The sequence below is a fragment of the Syngnathus typhle genome, linkage group LG9 (genome assembly GCF_033458585.1).
Source record: "Syngnathus typhle isolate RoL2023-S1 ecotype Sweden linkage group LG9, RoL_Styp_1.0, whole genome shotgun sequence".
Lineage (NCBI taxonomy): Eukaryota > Metazoa > Chordata > Actinopteri > Syngnathiformes > Syngnathidae > Syngnathus > Syngnathus typhle.
The window spans coordinates 15,862,501-15,867,361 of NC_083746.1; positions in this window are offsets into that span (position 1 = coordinate 15,862,501).

Sequence of the window (4,861 nt, forward strand, 5' to 3'; positions counted from 1 at the left end):
GGGGGTGAAGGACGGCGGTCGGGAGCAGACGGCCGTCCCCGGGAGGGGGTGTTCGTTCACGTGCGGACGCCGGGAGCAGGCGGCCGTCACGCAATTCTGCCAACCGTTCCCACCGGCCTGTGTTTAAGGAGGCGGCCGGTCCTCCACGAGAAGAATTCTGCCAAACGTTCCACCGGCCTGTGTTTAAGGAGGCGGCCGGTCCTCCCCGTCGTTCCGCCGGCTTGTGTTTAAGGAGGCGGCCGGTCCTCCACGAGAAGAATTCTGCCAAACGTTCCACCGGCCTGTGTTTAAGGAGGCGGCCGGTCCTCCCCGTCGTTCCGCCGGCTTGTGTTTAAGGAGGCGGCCGGTCCTCCACTATTCCTTCCTTGGATGGAAAGCATGTAGCACTTTGAAAATTTTCGAGCACTGTGACACTTTGAAAATTTTCGAGAGTTTTTGTACTTAGAAAATTTTTCGCTCTTGCACTTCCAGAGTGCTTTGCGGTAGCTCCTAGGTTCGCTGTCCGAGCATGTGAACACTTTTTGGGGGGGAACACATCGCTAGAGACACCAGCCGCCTGGTTCTCGGGGCCAAAACTTGTGTTCCCCACACTCGTTCTGACTATATTTTGCGATTTGGGGGTAAAGGTAATGAGTACAGTGACTAGGGGGACCAACTCATCGTACTCTGGCGCACCAACAGACCAAAGCTGGTACTGCACTTACCCCTGGTACCCCAACGCCTGGTACCTGACGGGCGAGAGGCTGATTTTTCGCTATTTGCGGCCGACCGAGGGAACCAGACAAAGCGGACACTTTACGGCGCAAGAGCCGTTGGCACTTAGAAATTTTTCGACAAAGTTGGCGCGAGCTCCAGAAGGAGAGGCTGATTTTTCGCTATTTGTGGCCGACCGAGGGAACCAGGCAAAGCGGACACTTTACGGCGCAAGAGCCGTTGGCACTTAGAAATTTTTTGACAAAGTTGGCGCGAGCTCCAGAAGGAGAGGCTGATTTTTCGCTATTTGTGGCCGACCGAGGGAACCAGGCAAAGCGGACACTTTACGGCGCAAGAGCCGTTGGCACTTAGAAAATATTCGCCAAAGTTGGCACGAGCTCCAGAAGGAGAGGCTGATTTTTCGCTATTTGTGGCCGACCGAGGGAACCAGACAAAGCGGACACATTACGGCGCAAGAGCCGTTGGCACTTAGAAAATATTCGCCAAAGTTGGCACGAGCTCCAGAAGGAGAGGCTGATTTTTCGCTATTTGTGGCCGACCGAGGGAACCAGACAAAGCGGACACTTTACGGCGCAAGAGCCGTTGGCACTTGCGCGAGCTCCAGAAGGAGAGGCTGATTTTTCGCTATTTGTGGCCGACCGAGGGAACCAGACAAAGCGGACACTTTACGGCGCAAGAGCCGTTGGCACTTAGAAAATATTCGCCAAAGTTGGCGCGAGCTCCAGAAGGAGAGGCTGATTTTTCGCTATTTGTGGCCGACCGAGGGAACCAGGCAAAGCGGACACATTACGGCGCAAGAGCCGTTGGCACTTAGGCGAGCTCCAGAAGGAGAGGCTGATTTTTCGCTATTTGTGGCCGACCGAGGGAACCAGGCAAAGCGGACACATTACGGCGCAAGAGCCGTTGGCACTTAGGCGAGCTCCAGAAGGAGAGGCTGATTTTTCGCCGTTTGTGGCCGACCGAGGGAACCAGGCAAAGCGGACACATTACGGCGCAAGAGCCGTTGGCACTTAGGCGAGCTCCAGAAGGAGAGGCTGATTTTTCGCTATTTGTGGCCGACCGAGGGAACCAGGCAAAGCGGACACATTACGGCGCAAGAGCCGTTGGCACTTAGGCGAGCTCCAGAAGGAGAGGCTGATTTTTCGCTATTTGTGGCCGACCGAGGGAACCAGGCAAAGCGGACACATTACGGCGCAAGAGCCGTTGGCACTTAGGCGAGCTCCAGAAGGAGAGGCTGGTTTTTCGCTATTTGTGGCCGACCGAGGGAACCAGGCAAAGCGGACACATTACGGCGCAAGAGCCGTTGGCACTTAGGCGAGCTCCAGAAGGAGAGGCTGATTTTTCGCTATTTGTGGCCGACCGAGGGAACCAGGCAAAGCGGACACATTACGGCGCAAGAGCCGTTGGCACTTAGGCGAGCTCCAGAAGGAGAGGCTGATTTTTCGCCGTTTGTGGCCGACCGAGGGAACCAGGCAAAGCGGACACATTACGGCGCAAGAGCCGTTGGCACTTAGGCGAGCTCCAGAAGGAGAGGCTGGTTTTTCGCCATTTGTGGCCGACCGAGGGAACCAGGCAAAGCGGACACATTACGGCGCAAGAGCCGTTGGCACTTAGGCGAGCTCCAGAAGGAGAGGCTGATTTTTCGCCGTTTGTGGCCGACCGAGGGAACCAGGCAAAGCGGACACATTACGGCGCAAGAGCCGTTGGCACTTAGGCGAGCTCCAGAAGGAGAGGCTGGTTTTTCGCTATTTGTGGCCGACCGAGGGAACCAGGCAAAGCGGACACATTACGGCGCAAGAGCCGTTGGCACTTAGGCGAGCTCCAGAAGGAGAGGCTGATTTTTCGCCGTTTGTGGCCGACCGAGGGAACCAGGCAAAGCGGACACATTACGGCGCAAGAGCCGTTGGCACTTAGGCGAGCTCCAGAAGGAGAGGCTGGTTTTTCGCTATTTGTGGCCGACCGAGGGAACCAGGCAAAGCGGACACATTACGGCGCAAGAGCCGTTGGCACTTAGGCGAGCTCCAGAAGGAGAGGCTGATTTTTCGCCGTTTGTGGCCGACCGAGGGAACCAGGCAAAGCGGACACATTACGGCGCAAGAGCCGTTGGCACTTAGACGAGCTCCAGAAGGAGAGGCTGGTTTTTCGCTATTTGTGGCCGACCGAGGGAACCAGGCAAAGCGGACACATTACGGCGCAAGAGCCGTTGGCACTTAGGCGAGCTCCAGAAGGAGAGGCTGATTTTTCGCCGTTTGTGGCCGACCGAGGGAACCAGGCAAAGCGGACACATTACGGCGCAAGAGCCGTTGGCACTTAGGCGAGCTCCAGAAGGAGAGGCTGGTTTTTCGCTATTTGTGGCCGACCGAGGGAACCAGGCAAAGCGGACACATTACGGCGCAAGAGCCGTTGGCACTTAGGCGAGCTCCAGAAGGAGAGGCTGATTTTTCGCCGTTTGTGGCCGACCGAGGGAACCAGGCAAAGCGGACACATTACGGCGCAAGAGCCGTTGGCACTTAGGCGAGCTCCAGAAGGAGAGGCTGGTTTTTCGCTATTTGTGGCCGACCGAGGGAACCAGGCAAAGCGGACACATTACGGCGCAAGAGCCGTTGGCACTTAGGCGAGCTCCAGAAGGAGAGGCTGATTTTTCGCCGTTTGTGGCCGACCGAGGGAACCAGGCAAAGCGGACACATTACGGCGCAAGAGCCGTTGGCACTTAGGCGAGCTCCAGAAGGAGAGGCTGGTTTTTCGCTATTTGTGGCCGACCGAGGGAACCAGGCAAAGCGGACACATTACGGCGCAAGAGCCGTTGGCACTTAGGCGAGCTCCAGAAGGAGAGGCTGATTTTTCGCCGTTTGTGGCCGACCGAGGGAACCAGGCAAAGCGGACACATTACGGCGCAAGAGCCGTTGGCACTTAGGCGAGCTCCAGAAGGAGAGGCTGGTTTTTCGCTATTTGTGGCCGACCGAGGGAACCAGGCAAAGCGGACACATTACGGCGCAAGAGCCGTTGGCACTTAGGCGAGCTCCAGAAGGAGAGGCTGATTTTTCGCCGTTTGTGGCCGACCGAGGGAACCAGGCAAAGCGGACACATTACGGCGCAAGAGCCGTTGGCACTTAGGCGAGCTCCAGAAGGAGAGGCTGGTTTTTCGCTATTTGTGGCCGACCGAGGGAACCAGGCAAAGCGGACACATTACGGCGCAAGAGCCGTTGGCACTTAGGCGAGCTCCAGAAGGAGAGGCTGATTTTTCGCCGTTTGTGGCCGACCGAGGGAACCAGGCAAAGCGGACACATTACGGCGCAAGAGCCGTTGGCACTTAGGCGAGCTCCAGAAGGAGAGGCTGGTTTTTCGCTATTTGTGGCCGACCGAGGGAACCAGGCAAAGCGGACACATTACGGCGCAAGAGCCGTTGGCACTTAGGCGAGCTCCAGAAGGAGAGGCTGATTTTTCGCCGTTTGTGGCCGACCGAGGGAACCAGGCAAAGCGGACACATTACGGCGCAAGAGCCGTTGGCACTTAGGCGAGCTCCAGAAGGAGAGGCTGGTTTTTCGCTATTTGTGGCCGACCGAGGGAACCAGGCAAAGCGGACACATTACGGCGCAAGAGCCGTTGGCACTTAGGCGAGCTCCAGAAGGAGAGGCTGATTTTTCGCCGTTTGTGGCCGACCGAGGGAACCAGGCAAAGCGGACACATTACGGCGCAAGAGCCGTTGGCACTTAGGCGAGCTCCAGAAGGAGAGGCTGGTTTTTCGCTATTTGTGGCCGACCGAGGGAACCAGGCAAAGCGGACACATTACGGCGCAAGAGCCGTTGGCACTTAGGCGAGCTCCAGAAGGAGAGGCTGATTTTTCGCCGTTTGTGGCCGACCGAGGGAACCAGGCAAAGCGGACACATTACGGCGCAAGAGCCGTTGGCACTTAGGCGAGCTCCAGAAGGAGAGGCTGGTTTTTCGCTATTTGTGGCCGACCGAGGGAACCAGGCAAAGCGGACACATTACGGCGCAAGAGCCGTTGGCACTTAGGCGAGCTCCAGAAGGAGAGGCTGATTTTTCGCCGTTTGTGGCCGACCGAGGGAACCAGGCAAAGCGGACACATTACGGCGCAAGAGCCGTTGGCACTTAGGCGAGCTCCAGAAGGAGAGGCTGGTTTTTCGCT